Source organism: Tamandua tetradactyla, chromosome 7 (genome assembly GCF_023851605.1).
Source record: "Tamandua tetradactyla isolate mTamTet1 chromosome 7, mTamTet1.pri, whole genome shotgun sequence".
Taxonomy (NCBI): Eukaryota; Metazoa; Chordata; class Mammalia; order Pilosa; family Myrmecophagidae; genus Tamandua; species Tamandua tetradactyla.
In genome coordinates, this window is record NC_135333.1 from 104,954,263 (window position 1) to 104,973,573 (window position 19,311).

Below are 19,311 nucleotides of genomic sequence, written 5' to 3' on the forward strand. Positions count from 1 at the left end.
TGCCCATTTTAAAACCAAATCTACTTATCCCCCATACTTCTAGGTTAAAAATTCTCAGTGTTTTCTGTGGGTAGATTAGATTGTTACTGAAAAAATGCTCACTCCCTCCTCTATCGACCTCCTTTTTAAGAGTATACCCACGTGGGGTTTGGCTGTGTAATTTATCTTGGCCAAGGGGATATTAGTTTATGTGGCACAAGCAGAAGCTATGCTTATTGCCGGCTTTCAGACTTGCTCTCTTGCATTTCCACCATGACCGTGAAAATAAGCTTTCCCAGGGAGCTACTGGCCCTTCAGTCTGGGCCCCGGGAGATACTTGTGGAGCAGAGCCTCTCTAGCTGACCCTGAATCCCCCATCCTGAATCAAGCCAGCCTGGTGGACTTGGGCTAAGAAAAAATAAATGCTTACTGTTTTATGGTCCTGAGATTTGGTGGTTGTTATGTGGTAAGAAAAGACTAATACAGCTTTATGTGAAATCAACTTAAAAATCCTTAACAGGGCCTGTTTTAGTTTGCAAGCCATTGGGATGCAATATACCAGAACTGGAATGGCTTTTAAAAAGGGAATTTCATAAGTTACAGGTTTATAGTTCTAAGCCTATAAAGATGTCCAAACTAAGGCATCCATGGAAAGACACCTTAATTCGAGGAAGGCCAATGGGTCGGGAACACCTCTGTCAGCTGGGTGGTCATGTGGCTGGCATCTGCTGGTCCCTTGCTCCTGGGCTCCATTGCTTGCAGACTCTGTTCCTGTGGGGGTTCCTCGTTTTACTTCTCTGGGGCTGGCTTTCATCTCTTGTCTTCCCTTGGCTCTCTCCAAGCTCTGGCTCGCCTAACATCTCATGACAATGTCTGCTGGGCTCCAAGCATCTCCAAATATCTGTGTCTCTGTTCTCCAAATGCTGGCATTTGGGTGTCAGCTCTGCTCTGAAGTTCCTGTTGGCTCTGAGGATTATACCATTTATATCATTTCTGACTCTCTCCAAGATGTTTCCTCTTTTAAAAGATTCCAGTAAGGGCAGGCCATGGTGGCTCAGCAGGTTAAGAGTGCTTGCCTGCCCTGTCCGAGGCCTGGGTTCAATTCCCGGTGCCTGCACATGTAAAAAAAAAAATAATATTCCAGTGAACTAATCCAAACCCACCTGGAATAGTTGGAGTCACATCTCCATCTAATCAAAAGATCAAACCCACAATTGGACGTGTCACATCTCTGTGGAGATAACCCACTAAAAAATTTCCAAACTACAGTATTGATTCAGGAGTAAAAGAAAGGGCTGCTCCCACAAGATTGGGTCAAAATTAAAACAGCTTTTCTGGGGTACATAATACTTTCAAACTGGCATAGGGCCTAATGTGGTTATACTCTAACCACTCTCAGTTCTTCAAATAGGCCATGACTTTTCGCAGCTGCAGTCTCTGCATATGTTATTCTCTTCACATGAATGTTATTTATCTCTCTCTTGGCCTAGCCATTTCCTATTCACTTTCCATCTATCCTTTTATCTCCCTGTCTCAGAGAAATCATCCTAAAACTCCCCTCACACAAACACCAGTCTAGGAGTCATCCATATACTATATATTTACAACTCCCCCTGTACCTTTCTTTCACAACACTCATAAGAATTATAACTTATTTAGAGGAAATATTTATTTAATGCCTCTTACCCTAGATAGTAAGTTCCATCATATCAGACACGGAAGTGTTGTTTACTTCTTTATCATCAAGACTAGCACATGATTGACATGATAAATACTTGTTGAATAAACAATTTAAATCGCTCCTATTTCCTTGATTTGAGCAGGCTAAAATAGTATTTACACACTGTTTATCTTATATCACTTCGTGTCATAAAACCATCATATTTTAGAGCCCTTCCATAACAGCTGGTTTTGGTTAAGCAATTTTCTTGTCTTCCTAGAATCCAGTCTGCTTCTCATATTCTTGCCATTATGATATATCTAAATATGTCACCAGCCTGAAATGATAGCTTGCAATCTACCTTATCCCTGTTGAATCTCCAGCAGTGACATATGACAAATTGAATTGTGATACCCCCACATGTAAACAAAAAGATTAAAAGAAATTACAACATGTCACAGATTTTTATTTTAATGTTAAGGATTTTTTTAAATGAAAACATTGCTAAGGGAAGAGGGTGAAGTGAAAACATCTTAAGTCAAGTCCAGAGTTGTGATAGATGGGGAAGGGAGAATGCCAGCTAATGTTAAAAACACATGAAAAATCAAGCTTTTAAAGTAGCTATTAAGGGGTTAATCATTCTGAAGTCTGGATCTCTGCCTAGACCACTCTCTGCTAAAGCAGCTGTGTAAGCAACAGACTCTGTAACCTTCAGAGCAGCTGTTAGGAGCGGTAGAGAATGAGGGTCAGCATTTTTACACTGAATAATTCAAGGTAAACCTACTTGCTGAGTTTTTTTGTTTTGTTTCGTTTCGGTTATTTTTTTCATTGCAAGAGCTGTAGTGTCTAAAACCTGCTCTTCCATCTCTGTGACCCATTCGCAAATGAGACCAGAAAGCCAGGTTTCATCAGGCTTCCCTTCAAGAACGACCCACATAGAAGGGCGCCAAACCACCTGCGTTTCTTTACCTGGGGGCAAAACAATTTGATTGCAAACTGAGCTGAGTCTTAAAGATTATTTATACACCACAACTGGGTTATTTTAATCCTGACATTATCCATATCTAACTTATGCCTATGTGGTGGATGTTTTTGATCTGATGCACCCAAAATATCACCCGTTTCCGAGATGGGTTGGACCACTTCGCTATAGGAGTAAAAGGGAAATGACCATTTTCTTACAAATCCCAGTTAGCTGCCACCTTCAACTGGCTCGGGCTGGGTATTCATCAGAAACTGGATTAGTGAGAGGAGGCTGCGCCTTGGTGGCAGTTGTTGGTGTGAACAGGGTACCTGACTCTGTCAAGATCACTCAAGTCTTTCCTGAGGCTGCAGTTTCGGTTTGTTTGTTGCTTATTAGCTTGGGACTAGAGAAAAAGCTGTGGTCCCTCCTCCGTGGTGGAGTGGGGAGGAATGAGGAGAAAAGCTGCTGGCCTCTGTGCTTCCTTCTGTGTGGTCAAAGCCAGCAAGAGGCAGAGAGAAGATACACAGCAATCGTGACCACCACATTCCATATTCTGGTTGACCCTGGGTTTCCGGTTTCCATTCATTGCAACCCCGATTTCTGGCTTGTATATGCTGACACATAATAACAATTTAGTAAACAATGAATCCTATTGCTGAGGCTGTTGACCATAGTTCAGAGTCCCCAAATCAAGATCCTAAGTCTGAAAACAAACTTCTCACATTTGTGAATTTTTTAATATGAAAATTCTTACAAATGTGTAAATGTCCTGTGACACTTTATCAAATACGTAAGATACCATTTAATACAAAAACAGCTTTAGTGAGATAGAATTCACATACCATACAACTCACTCATTTAAAATGTACATCTCAATGGTTTTTAGTATATCAGTTATCACCTTTTAAAAATAAATAAAATTATGTATTGGTGGGAATACCCTGAGTAAATATGGGTGCCATAACCGGGGTGCTAAAGCAAATAGACATTTTATGGAAAGACACAGAACTAGACTATTACTCCAAAACTGAAAAAAAATCTGATTTGATAAAATGAGTTAAACTACAGTGCCTCAAATCTACATTAAGATTGCTGTTATACTCCTAGGGTGCCAGGACAAATATATGTTATCTGATTACTCCTGTGGAGAATTTCATATACAAACCTATGAAGGGGAAAATATATATAAGATATTAGAATGCATCCAAATACCATCAAGTTTTAAGAAAAATAGATTCAGTAGCTAGGACTCCAAGACTGTTTCTCCATCAAGGCTGGAAGTGTAAAAGAGGCAAAATTTGTCTTTAGTGCTTTTCCCAATAACGATAAATACGTCCATCTCCCAAATCTAAATATTAACACATTCCTCAGGAATTACAAAATTAATTGTTCCCTGCTCTGTAGTCCTGTTAAGATTGTGTTTTATGTTGAATCTCTCATACTGCATAGCATTTCCATTTTCCGTGATAGAAATTGAGTTTTTCAAAGGCAGAGATTGTTTGAAAAACAATGTGTTGAACCAAATTGATTGATCTTTCCTCAAAAGAATGGTATTGAAGAAATGACTTAAAAATTCAATGGCTGGGGATGGTGCAATGGTGGTGCAGTGGCAGAATTCTCACTTGTCATGTGGGAGACACAGGTTTGATTCCAGGAGCCTACCCACTAAAAAAAAAAAAGAAGAAAAATTCAATGACGGGGGAAATTAATAAATTAAATGGCTAGATACTTCAGTCTGTCCATCCTCAGTTGTTTAGTCTTGTGCATTATGGGACCAAAAGGGTGACAGTACTGCTAGGATGAAGCTCATGAGATTTTGATGAACTTGGGTCATGAAACTGTAGCCATTGCATTGAAGAATGGAACAGAGGTCCACAGAACCCTCATAGGTGTGGAGGTCATCATAAATCCACATCTAAAAGCTGTGAAAATGACCCTGAAGAACAGAGAACCTGTTCAGCTGGAAACACTGAGTATCAGAGGAAATAATATTTGATATTTGATGCTGCCAGATAGCTTGCTTCTGGATATATTATTTGTGGATGTTGAACCTAAGGTGAAATCCAAGGAAAGGGAAGCTGTAGCAGGAAGAGGAAGAGGCCATTGTACAGAAAGAGGGGTCCTAGGAGGTAACATCTTTCAAGATTTGTGTTTCAAAGTGATAAGTGATTTGGGCTATTTTTTGGTGCAGGTTTTGTTTATGTCAGCTTTAAATAAATATAAATGTGGGGTTGCATTGTATATTGACTATCAAATTAAAGTTTTAGTGGTCTCATGTATATATATATGATATTAATACAGTAAGAGCTAAGCATAACTATTAGGCAGTCCCAGAAAAATTCCATTCTTAGGTGATCATGCTTTAATTTTTTTAGATAGATTTATTATTTTATGATGAATCTATGTAGCATACACACCTTTTACTTCACATGCACTGAAAAAGCATTTTATTAATTTCTACTCTGGACCCTCCCTAAAGGTGAAATAGGTTATTTTCTGTGCTTCAGAAGCTAAGTCCTGTGGAATGGGGTCTGCGAATAATTCTCCTTCTTTGAGTTTTACTCCATGAAGCCTTGGTACAGGATGAAAAATGATAATCATCTTCTAAATCAGGAGTCAGTGATTTTGTTGTCAGTGTTGATGTGTTTTGTGTGTTTTATAATAGGTTTTTGGTTGAATAATTTTAAGTTCTCCTGAGTTGAAATTACAGATGATATTCAGTTGCTTATCCATTGTGACCAACTTTAAAACCTCATGTTAATTTGGAATGTACCTGTTATGGCTTTATCAAATATTTTCACAGGTAAGAGTACTTTAAGAATGAAATGAAAAATACCCACCTTATTTATAGCAAGACTAGATAATTTTCAATCACTAATACGTTTTTTAAATTGGTTAAGCCTAGGGAAAAATACCTCTTGAGTGTACATTCAGTACTTGTCAAGCTTACTACCATTTCTGTACTAAGAAAGTATGTTAACTTTGAGGATGTGGGGAAACTAAATATTTTCTTTTCATTTAATTATGGATTGTTGGCTTCTTTGTTTGTCTGTTTTTAATGAAAGAAAATTTTCTGGAACGATTGTTACCAAAAAATATGGCATAAGCCTATACAAGAGTTTCTTAATTTAAGAGACAGCACGAGCTCTGTTTGTGTGCATGCATGCGTGTGCTTTAAAGAAGTTACTAGATGTCTCTATAATTTTGTTCAGATGACTGCAGAACCTGGAAAAGCTGTTGCTGCTATTGATGCATAACATACTGCTATTGGTCTTTTTATATAAATATATATATACATATAAGTTGAATTTTTGGAAACTTTAGCTGTGCTGTCAACTTTGGAAAAAGTATCCCAGTTGTACCGTGTTGAGTTGGCATTGTACAGAAATTAACAGCCATATTGGTCTAGAAATGTTAAACTTAATTTTTTTCCATTTCTAGAGGGGTAATGCACTGTATTAAATATGTAAGGTCTTATCTACATGGGTTTGATTACAGAAACTAATAAAGTATTCTCTAAATAATGAAAAAAAAAAGAAGTTACTAGAAACTTTGAATATATGTGTGTGTGTATGTATGTGTATATATATACATATATATCCTTAAGATAATTCAGATATTTTTGTTTATTCCACAGTTGACATGTTTTTTCTGTTGTTTATAAGTCATTGAAGCTGTCCTGTAGTGCTTAGCTATTCTATCACAAATCATGCAGCAGTGGTTAGACAATTTTATCACAAGTCCTACAAACCAAAAAGAAGGGTGTGTGGAAGGTATGTGAAACCCAGGATGATTAGGACAACTTTATATGAATATTTTTAGTAATAAATACATTAGGCTTGACTCCACAGGACAGGCTGTGATCAATATGTAATTTTCCTCCATACCTTTTGTAAATTTAAACAGTGAGGGAATAAATTCATTCTTTTTCAACCTCTGAAAAAACTTCAATGGCTGAAGTTTTACTAGAATAAAAATTAAAAGATAAAACACGACTGTGAACCCTACTGTAAATGATGGACTATAGTTAATAGTACAATTATAAAAGTGTTCTTTCATGAATTATAACAAACGTACCACACTAAGGGAAGGTATTTAATCATAGAGTGGCATAAGGGGGGAAAATACACCCTAATATAGACTAGAGATTTTAGTTAATAGTACAATTTTAATATTTTTCATCAATTGTAACAAAGGTACCACACTATGTTAACAATAGGGGGTGTATATAGGAACAATGTCTTTTATTTTTAATTATTTATCTTTACTGAGATATGTTATATATTCATGTACCATGCAATCATCCAAAGTGCACAATCGATGGCTCCCAGCATCATCATATATCTGTGTATTTATAATCACAATTGACTTTTTTTCTTTTTTACTTTTCTACATGATTTTTCTGTAAATCTACAGCTTCTCTAATTCAAAACCCTTTTTTTAATTCAATGGCTGAAAAAAACTGAATTTAGATAAGCTCCGTATATTTCTGTTCCTTAAAGACAAAAGCACCAAATTTTTTTACCATGACCCATAGTAAGAAATGTATCTTACTTTGCAACACAGATGTATGTACACAGAGATGCAAAACTGAAGCAGGAATTTCATAACACAGTATTTACTCTTGAAATGTGTGATAAACTTAGACATCTAATCGAGTATATTTCTTTTAAAATAATTCTGGCTATGATCCATTAAGTCAATTTCTAATTCCTAAACCCACAATTTGAAAACATTGCACTAAGAAGAACTCTGAACCTATGACTTGGTGTGGGCATATCAAAGAAAGTGGAAAATTTGAATGGAATCTTCAAAACAAAGCAGAGCCTCCAAAACAACCATTGTGTCCATATGCTTACCTATAGGCCACAGAACTATAAAACCATAGAAGCATTAGCCCAGACAAAATTTAGAGAATTCAATTTCCTGTTCTCAGAATACCTTTCTTCTACTGACTATGAGATCTGTGTTAGGTAAAGTAAACAAATGCTCAAAGGATTTATTCATTCCTTTAAGAACTTTTTATCAAGCACTGTGCTTTAGATTTCAGAATTACAGAGATGAGTAAAATACACGAAGTCCCTGCCCTCATGGGGTTTACATTCTAATAAGGGAGACAGAGAATAAACCAAATAAAAATATATATACATATTTGATATAATTCCAGGCGGTGATAAGTACTAGGAAAGAAAAACACAGCATGATAAGGGGCTACAAAGTGAGGGAAAGGGGAGAGGGCTATTTCAGATAGGGTGGTCCAGAAGTTTTCTCGGTGAAGGTCCTGGTCGAGAAGAATCTGAATGAGACATGTGAACACACAGGGAGAAGCTGAGTCAGCACAGGGAAAACCAAGTGCCATGGATATGGTTGTGTTGAGTGAGGAGTCTATTGGGCATGGACAGTAGATTTAGCAATCCCATCTACGGTATAGACGTGCCTAACCCAACCATAGTCCCTTCCAAGGGAAACCACCTCGAACACGATCATATCCATCAGGCAAATGTAGGCAGTTATGATTGTAACCTCTCCCATGCCCTTCCAACACCCCAACAAACAGTTTAGACCAAGTATGGGCACTTGACCCAAGGGATCCTAGATTTGAGGCTGATTTCAATGACTGGATAGAAAATAGGGGTTCCCTCCCTTGGAGAATATGTGGTAAGATAGACCATACATGGATGTATTGTGGCAGATCTGGCAGATTATAGCAAACTGCTATATAACTGTCTTCTGTAATAAGTAAATTCCCACCTTTTAGCGAAGCCAAACTAAATTTCCACTCTTCTGTGAAACCAGGTGTGGCTAGACCACTAAGTTCTGGCTAATGAGCTATAATCAGATGGAAAATTCCAGCTCCCCTCCATAAAAGATAGCTGGTAGCTGTTTTACTCTTCTTCCTGGTGGTAGGGGCAGCAGATGGCTGTTTTAAAGCAGGTGTAATGGAGGAAATTGAAACCATTAACAATGAAGAACCAAAAGAGAAGGAGCCTGTGGGTAAGCAAAAGCTTTGTGGAGCAGAATTGTATCAGCACTGAGCTGTCCACATCTGGACTTAAGAGAAACAGACTTTTATCTTGTTTTAACCATTATTATTTGGGGTTTTGCTATGACTTGTGGAATCTAATCTTAAACAACATAAATATGAGGAGGAAAACAGAATCCAGGTGAGGATATTTGCTATGGACAAGGAAGACTGAGAAGGAATAATTAAAGAGGTAGAAGGAAAACTAGAGAAAATTATATCAGAAAAGCCAAAGGAGTTTCTAAAAGGAGTGAGAAAAAAGCATTTGATATTATTAAATCAACTGATATAAGGAACAAGAACTATCTAATGATAGACCTGCACTTCTCCAGCTTTCATGTGCACAGGAAGCCTTTGGTGTCTTGTTAACTTGCAGAAAATGATTTAATAAGTCTTGGGTGGGGCAGGTCTAGAAGGCCCCCAGGTGGTGGTGATGCAGCTGATCCACTTGGAGAAGCAAAGGTTTAGGCTGCAGTGGTTCTCTGAGTGCAGTGCCTGGACCAGTAGCAGCAGCATCTCCTGGAACTTACTAGAAACAAAATTTCTCAAGCCCTCACCCCAAGTCTATTGAATCAGAAACCCCTGTGGTGGGTCCCAGTGAGCTGGGTGTTAACAAGGCCACCAGGTGATTCTGATACACACTAGATTAGAGCAAAAATAATAATGACTATTACCTGATGTTGATCACCAAGAGGCACCAGGCACTTTACTGCTTCTCTTACAAAGAGTATCTCACATGATCCTAATACAATCTATTTTACAAATAAGGAAACCAAGACAGGGAAGTTAAATAGGTTGCTGAGATCACACAACTAGCAAGTGATGGATCCAAGAAACTGCATCTATCTGGCCAGTCCCATTCTCAGGTCACTTTGCCAACTCACTTTCAAGGGTCGTCAGTGATATTATAAAAAACAACTTCGAGTATGAAGACGGAAACCAGACTACAGGGGCTTTGGAAATGAGGCAATGGGGAAAGAGCACAAAGCACCTGTGCTGGTTTGAAAGGATGTGTGTACCCTAGAAGAGCCATGTTTTAATACTAATCCCATATTGTAAAGGCAGCCGTTTCTTCTAATCCCTATTCAGTATTGTATGTTTGAAACTGTAATCAGATCATTTCCCTGGAGATGTGATTTAATCAAGAGTGGTTGTTAAACTGGATTAGGTGGAGGCGTGTCTCCACCCATTTAGGTGGGTCTTTATTAGTTTCTGAAGTCCTATAACGGGAAACATTTTACAGAATAAGAGATTCAGAGAGAGCAGAGCAGAACGACATAGCCATGAGAAGCAGAGTCCACCAGCCAGTGACTTTTGGAGATGAAGAAGGAAAATGCCTCCCAGGGAGCTTCATGAAACAGGAAGCCAGGAGAGGAAGCTAGCAGATGATGCTGTGCTCACCATGTGCCCTTCCAGATGAGAGAGAAACTGTGACTGTGTTCGTCATATGCCTTCTCACTTGAGAGAGAAACCCTGAACTTCATCGGCCTTCTTGAACCAAGGTATCTTTCCCTGGATGCCTTTGATTGTACATTTCTATAGACTTGTTTTAATTGGAACATTTTCTTGGCCTTAGAACTGTAAACTAGCAACTTACTAAACTCCCCTTTTTAAAAGCCGTTCTGTTTCTGGTATATTGCATTCCAGCAGCTAGCAAACTAGAACAGCACCTTTTCAAAAATTTGACAGAGAGAGAAAGAGAAAACTAGAGAAGAATGTAGTGTGTCTCTATGTTAATTTATTTGCTTGCTTGTTTGTTTCCAGAGAGGAAACACTTGGTAAACATGTTTCAAGACCTAAAAATGTGCTGGTGTTTTCAAAAGAGCTGATTGGGGGTGGGGGTGCAAGGGTAGTTCAGTGGTAAAATTCTCGCCTCCTATGTGCGAGACCCCGGTTCGATTCTCAGCCCCATGCACCTCCCAAGCAAACTAACAAATGAAAAAACCAAACAAACAAGAATTCGGCGAATGGTGCTGCAATAAGGGGATACTCACGTGGAAAAAGAATGAAATGTGACCCCCACCATACAGCTTACAAAAAAGAGCAGATTGAGCACAACCAGGGAAGGATGAATGAAGAATGAAAGATTATTGATTTTATTAGAAATGCTTTGAGGAAACAGGAATATTTATCCAGAAAGGGGAAGTTAGGCACACTACAGTAGAGGCCTTTAAATATCTAGTGGCTTATTATATAGAAGAGAAACACCTTTTATTTTTTACAGCTCCAGAGTAGACTAAAGGATGGGAGTTGCAGGGAATAGAGTTCACCTTAAAATGAGAAAGAACATCTTAATCATTCAAGTTGCTCAGAAACAGAATGACTTGTCTTTTGAGATGGTGGCTTTCTTATTATTGAAAGCAATGTGGAGCAATTTGTATAAGGTATTCCTTGGAACTCATTGGGAATTTTAACTATGATAAAATTCATGGTTTGCCTCTGCACTGACTGTTCTTTTGGTAAACCACTGAAGTATAGTACTATTTACTGTAAGAACTATTCTCTTTGCATAGTTCATATATTTAAGCCTTCCTGCTATAAATTACAAGTTATGGAGGAGGAGAAAAGTATGTGACTGCCCACATCTGTGGTATGGTCCAAACAATTCATGCACTTAAGGTAATTTTAGTCATCTCCTTTTGGTTTAAAATCCAGGACTCTAAATCCTCCCGTTTTTTTTTTAATAGATCCTATCTCTAAACTTTCACTCACTTTTTCTTATATGATTTTCATGATGTAATCAAATAGCTAGATTTTCATATCCTGCCAAACTGGATTCTTTTCATTATATATTTGCAGCATTACTGCCTTTGGTAGATTTTTTTTTTCAAGGCATACTGGAGACATCACCATGACTTAGTAAGTAGAATGTCTCTTCTCCCATATGATAGATGTCATAATTTCCAAAGTATATCATGTTTTGATGATTTTATGAAAGGAAAAGCACAAAAGTCGGCATGTGTCTCAGCAAAACCCAGGCTGACCCTGCAGAGCCTTGATCTGTTCTTCTTACAGCCCAAAAATGGCAGCCTGACCTGCATAATTCCAGGCCTCTCCACTATTGGCAACCAAACTGTGCGGAAGGAAGCCAAAACTGAAGCCCTCTGAGACGGTGAGCACAACTCGCAACACTGTGGGCCTTCCTCCATAGCACTCAGGCCTCTGACCAGGTGCTGGAGAGTGGTCCGTCTGTTGCACCTGTTCTGGAGAAGTGCCGGTCCTGAGATCACATTGTAGATTGAAATCAAGAGTTGGCATTTACAGATAGGTTCAAATTCATTGCTGCAGCAAGTGCTTTATGAAACTTGATTTAAATTTAGATTTGCAAAGTTTTAAGATACGATTCATGTCTTAGAGTAAACTGAAAAAAAAAAAAGAAAAGGAGTATTATCCCTTTATTCTTGGCTCATGAATTTATAAGGTGGTTTCTAAGATTGTGCTTAGGATTTTGTAAGCATAATTACAATATGTGGATTTGCTTTTTAGAAGAATGTCTTTTCCTTCCCTTTCCCTTTAACAGAATACAGTAAGGAATATGTAATTATACATATATGCTTCTATGTATACATTTATACACATGAGTATTTTTATACTTACACATAGTTACATGTGTATGAATGTATATATAAAGTTTTGTACACTTACTTTCAAAACTTGACTGAAATTGCAATTCCACTTATGTTGCCATATGATTGCATGTGCATGTATTAAGAACATGTCAGGAGACAAAGGAAAGAAAGTATACCAAATGCATTTTATTCCTTTGAAATACTTAAACAGGAACAATACTTTTATATGGTACTATTATTTTGCTAATAATTTTTCCTTCCCACAGAGTTGAATGTCAATGAAATCTGCAAACAATATAGTCAGAAATGCAGATTCTAAGGTTCCATGGTGTTCTTCAAAAGTAATTTGCCAGATGCACATAATGCAATGTGTTTCAAAAATCACCATACTTCTTTTCTCATCTTATGAAAGATCAAATGATCCTTAAATGGATCTTTTAAAATTCTTTGTAATGCAGTCATAGCATTTTAATTAAATCAGAAGCATTTGTTACAGTAATCTTTCCTCAAAGTATTTGGGAGAATTCATTTGAAAACTGCTTTAAAATATGGACAAGATTTAGTTCTAACTCAAGTCTTGAGTTATTGCATGGGTTAATTGGTTTAACTCTTTTTTTTTTTTTTATCTGAGTGAACCTCTCCAGGTTCTGGCTTACTTAACATCTCATGGTGATGTCTGCTGGGCTCCCAACATCCATGTCTCATTCTCTGAAGCAGCTGTTCTCCAAGCATCTACATCTGCTCTCTCTGTCAGCTCTGCAGCTTCTTTCATTTCTGATTCTCTGCAAAATGCTTCCTCTTTTGAAGGATTCCAGTAAACGAATCAATACCCACCTGTGTTAGGGTGGAGTCACATCTCCATCTAATCATAGGTCACGCTCCCAGTTGGGTATGCCACAATTCAGTTGAGATAAGCTAATCGAAAGATTCCAACCTACAGTATTGAATCAGGATTAAAAGAAATGGCTGCCCCCACAAGATTGAATCAGAATTAAAACATGACTTTTTTGGGTTACATAATACTTTCAAACCAGCACAGTTGCTGAATGATGCTTATTGAATAGCACGTGGGTATGAAAATTTCATCTCCCTGCAGATTTGGTCTGGCTGGTGGGACCAGGACATTTGAAGGCTGATAGGCGCACCTCCCTCTCATCTATGGTGTGTCATGCACACCACCCACTGATACATTTGTAGCTTTGTATCTTAAAAAAGAACTCAAATAAATGACCCCCAACTTCTCTTCTGTGTTAATTTCTGGGATTCTGTGGAATCACGAAGCGTACCTTAAGGTTGAAGAATTCTGGCACCAGAACCAGACTACCTGGGTTCAGGGCTTGACTATCTCCTGCCTACCAGCTTCGCAAATTACTTACTCCTCTGTGACTCCATCTTTTTCATCTCTATAATGGGGAGAATAATAGTATCAATTTTCCAAAGTTGTCATGAAGATTAAATGAGTTAATATATATCAAGCATTGGTTACAACACTTGGCACTTAAGTTTCAACTATTTTGAGAATGTACTTACCCCGTTTCCTTTGCTGTTTTATTTTTAGACTTAACATATCTACCATGTTATGAGTTGTGTTCCATAACAATGTACTGTTATAACATTATTCATTATTTAATAGCCACATGTCAATTAGTTAGTTGACATATCCTGTATATCATCATTACTATTATTGTGATGAGCTATGATGCTAAAATAAAACTTTTTTCATTAAGACATGTATTGTTTAGACATAAAGAAAATCAATATCTGCTACTGATTGAAGTTCTTTTAAACTAGATACATAGTTGTCAAAGAAAAAGAATCTTTGACCACTTCCAGAGATGTGCCATGAAAACGTGGCCAAAAAAAGCAAGCCTGGGAACTTTTTTGGTATGCATCAGCAAAGTCCAATGTGTATTCTTCATTAGTGTATCAGGTATGTTGGTGCTTTCTTATTCCCTCTCTAGAGTCAGAGTAATTAAGGAAAACAAATAGCTCTGAGTACTGGGTAGAAGTTACAAAGTAGAGAGACAGGACAATTTTAAACCATATAAATGGAACTCATTTAGCAATTCTAAGTAGATTCAATTGGATTTGCTTCTTTTGCAGGCATTTTTAAATAATTCAATTCATGAAAATATATTATCTAAAATAATTTTTAATCTCATCTTTTAAGGGTTTCAGACTTAATAAGCAGCAAGCTAAAAATGTAGTTAGATGTGTAAATCATTTGTAGAAATAATCGATAATAGGATTTATTGGAGAATATAATAGCCAGTATAATACTTAATCTTGAGTAAATGAATAATTTGTGAAGGACTTCATGACTTTTTGTGAAATTTATACTCACCTTGTAGATTTAGATCAATGGTTTGGGTAATTTCAGAATATAAAATAAGAAAAATAGAGGATGGATTCTTGAAATTTGGAAAATAAGTGCATGATTGATGTGAAATCATTGTTTTAATTATACTTTTTAACTATTGGATTACATCCACTGCCTTTTTTATTAAAGAAGTTGTAGACTGACAGAAGAAGTATGCAGAGAATAGACAGTTCCCATATGCTTGCTCACACACAGAGTTTCCCCTATTACTCACATTTTGCATTAGTGTGGTACCTTTGTTACAACTGATTTAAAAATATATATATTATCATTATAATATTAACTATACTCCATAGTTTACATTGGGGTTCACCATTTGTGCTGTAAAGTCCTAAGTTTCTTAAGAAAATTTTATTCTAATAACATATCCAACCTAAAATTTCCTCCTTTTAACCACATTTAAATATAAATTCAGTGGTGTTAGCTGCATTAACACTGATGTGCTAATATCACCACCATCCATTAACAAAACTTCTCCCTCACCCTAATTAAGCATTAACTCCCCATTCCTGATTTCCACCCTGGCCCCTGTCAACCTTTATTCTAGTTTCTGACTCCCTGAATTTGATTATTCTAATTATTTCATATCAGTGAGCTCATACAATATTTTTCCTTTTGTGTCTGGCTTATTTCACTGGCATGATATCGTCAAGGCTCATCCACGTAGTTGAATATATCAGAACTTCATCCCTTTTCAAGGCAGAAAAATATTGCACTGTATGTATATACCATATTTTGTTTACCCATTCATCTCTCGATGGACATCTGAGTTGCTTCATTGGTTGGCAATTGTGAATAATGCCCCTATGAAGACAGGTGTGCAAATATCTGAGTCTCTGCTTTCAATTCATTTGCATTTATACAAAGAAATGGGATCACCAGCTCGTATGGGAATTCTATACTTAATTTTCTGAGGAATCACCAAACTATTTTACATTACCACCACAATGAATGAATGTTCCTATTTCTCCACATCCCCTGCAACACTTTATTTTCTGTGCTTTTAATAGTAGCCATTTCTAGAGAGTGTGAAATGGTATCTCATTGTGGTTTTCATTTGCATTTCCCTAAGGGCTAATGTTGTTGAACATCTCTTCATGTGCTATTTGGCCGAATTATATATCTTCTTTTTTATAACTCTCTACTGAAGTCTTTTGCCCATTTATTTTTTTTCCCATACGGGTTTTTTTTTTAACTTTATTTATTATAAAATGTAACATGTACAAAAAAGCAATAACTTTAAAATACATTGTAACAAGTAGTTATAGAACAGATTTCAAGTTTGATATGGGTTACCGTTCTGCAATTTTAGGTTTTCCTTCCAGCTGCTCCAAAATACTGGAGACTAACAGCAATAGCAATATAATGATTCAGCAGTCATACTCATTTGTTAAATCCTATCTTCTTTGTTAAAACTCCTTCTCCTCTGATTTGTCTCCCAATCTTTAGGGATATTTGGGCTCTACCCTTTCTAACTTTTTTATGTTGGAAAGGGGTGTTGATAATATGGGATATGAGGATGAAACAAATTGATGTTCTTGGATAGACTAGCCCCTCTAGTCTAGTTTGAGTTTTCAGGACTCAATCTGGCCAGTGGACCCATCTGGAGGTTGTAGGTTTCTGGAAAATAATCTTAGTATGTGAAACTTTTGTAGAATCTCAGAGTCCTAGGTGTTCTTTAGGAATAACAGAAATGGTTTTGGTTGGGTTTTGGCAACCATGGTGATTAGCAATATCTAGCTAAATCTTGCATGAGAGCAGCTCCAGAATAGCCTCTAGATCCTACTTAAAATCTCTTAGCCACTTAAACCTTATTTTGTTACATTTCTTCTCCCCCTTTTGGTCAGAAAGATGTCATCGATCCCAAGGTGCTGGAGCTAGGTTTGTCCCTGGGAGTCATGTCACATGTTACCAGGGAGGCTTTCATGCCTGGCAGTCATGCCACATGTTACCAGGGAGGCTTTCATGCCTGGGAGTCATGCCACATGTTACCAGGGAGGCTTTCATGCCTGGGGGTCATGTCACATGTTACCAGGGAGGCTTTCATGCCTGGGAGTCATGCCACATGTTACCAGGGAGGCTTTCATGCCTGAGAGTCATGTCACATGTTACCAGGGAGGCTTTCATGCCTGGGAGTCATGCCACATGTTACCAGTGAGGCTTTCATGCCTGGCAGTCATGTCACATGTTACCAGGGAGGCTTTCATGCCTGGGTGTCATGTCACATGTTACCAGGGAGGCTTTGATGCCCAGGAGTCATGCCCCACGTAGGGGGAGGGTAATGATTTTACTTGTAGAGTTGGGCTTAGAGAGAGAGAAGCATCTGAGCAACAAAAAGAAGTTTTCTGGAAATAATTCTTGGGCCTAACTATACGTAGACTTACATCTCCACTACAGAAATAAGCTTCACAAAAGCAAGCCTCAAGATCGAGGACTTCAGCGTCATGGGACTGAAAAAGCCTTCTTGACCAAAAAAAGGGGAAGAGAGAAATGAGACAAAATAAAGATTCAGTGGCTGAGAGATCCCAAACAGAGTTAAGAGGTTATCCTGGAGGTTATTGTTACGCATTATGTAGTTATCCCTTTTGAGTTTATAGTGTATTAGAGTGGCTGGAGGAAAGTACCTGAAATGGTAGAGCTGTGTTCCAGCAGCTTTGATTCTTAAAAATGATTGTTTGAAGGTATAACTTTCACAATGTGACTGTGTGGAGACAGGGCAAAATGGTGGCTTAGTGAGGTGTGGGATTTAGTTTGTCCTCCAGAACAGCTAGTAAATATCCAGGAACAGTACAACTGCTGGGGGGACACCAGTGACTGGACACATAGTGTACACTAATCTGGACCAAGTGGAACAGCCAAGACCCACACAGCACTGTAAGGCCCCAGAGCCACAGAGGCCAGTGCCCCTCCCCCAAGGGCATGACAGGCTGGTTCCCAGAGGAGAAATGAAACAGACTTTACTAGCAGCAAGGGCTTAGCTGAACCAAGCTCCAATTGCAGAATTAATTAACAAATTTTGAGTACTGAAAATAGGCCCCCAGCACAGATAAACCTGGAATAAACTCTAAAGGTACTAGGAGGTTTTGCCCTAGCAGAGAGCTGGGTAGGACTCCTGGGGTGGGGTGGGGGTGGGGAATAACTGAAATGGCTTTTTGAGTCAGTGTAAAATATTGGAAAAGGACTGGACCCCAAGAAAAGGGGGCACATATTGCCTGGAGATATATAGAGCCACCAACCAACTTAAGCCCTTGATTGGCAAACCCAAGGATCAGGGGTCTGACTCTGAAAAGGCTTCTTCTTCTTTTTTTTTTTTTTTGCTTTTATTCTACTCCCCAACAGCTCATTAGATAGACTGGAAGCACTCTCAAACTCCAGCACTGCCCAGGCAAGGTGGAGTTAAGCTTGTCTGAAAAACAAACTAACTAGTCAGGAGAAAGGAGTTAATTCCCTAAATGGTATATCTTCCCCAAGAGAAAAGTGGGACCCAGCTCAAGTGGATTATCTCCTTCAAGGAATTCAGGACCTAGAGACTGAAAAACTGAAGCAATTAAAGTCATCTTACAACCTCACCTCTGTCTCAACCACATTCCAGGCAGGGAGAGGCTGCTGAAGTTAAAGGCACCACATCACTTTATGCCAGTGGGAAGCCATAGGCAGACAAGTGCCATATGCTGGGCAGGATAGGAAAAGCACAGAGTCTAGAGGCTTCATAGCAAAGTATGTCAACCTGCTGGGTATCACCATCAGGGAAAAGTAATGTTGGCTACACTTTCATCCTGAGACATGGGCCTAACTGGTCAGGGAAAATCTAACTGGGGTCTATAATATCTGAGACACTCCTCAGAAAAAAAAAGGGGGGGCTCCATATAAGCAGGGTAAGAAGCAGAAAAACAACAGAAAAATTCTGATCAGTTAAACAGAACTTATACTACAGGTCTAGAATAAGTTTAACTGAATGTGAAAGAACAAATAGAGAACAAAGCCATCCAGCAAGAAAATCCTAAGTAAAAGAGTGAAAAAAAACCTCCAGAATAAACTAATTATGTAAACAAATGTCTAGACACATTTGTCATACTAGGAAAATTGAATTATGGCCCAGTCAAAGGGACAAACACTTCAAATATGATACAGGAGTTGAAACAACTAATTGAGGATGTTTGAACAGAAATGGAAAATCTCATTAAAAATCAAATCAATGAGTTGAGGGAGGATATAAAGAAAACATTGAGTGAAAAAAAGAACTCAAAAGTTTGAAAAAACAAATCACAGAACTTATGCAAATGAAAGGCACAACAGAAAAGATGAAAAAACAATGGAAACCTACAACAATAGATTTGAAGAGGCAGACTAAAGGATTAGTGGACTCTAGAGGACTGAATAACTGAAATCCAACATACAAAGGAAAATAAAGGGAAAAGAATGGAAAAATATGAGCAGGGTCTCAGAGAATTGAATGAAAACATAAAATACACAAATATACATGTTGTATGTGTCCGAGAAGGAAAAAGGAGGAGAAAGACTAATGAAGGAAATAATCACTGAAAATTTCCCATCTCTTATGAAAGACAAAATTACAGATCCAAGAAATGCAATGTATCCCAAATAGAATAGATCGAAATAGACATACTCCAAGACATTTAGTAATCAGATTGTCGATTGTCAAATGTCAAAAAGGAAAAGAGAATTTTGAAGGCTGTAAGAGAAAAGCAATCCATCACATACAAGGGAAGCCCTATC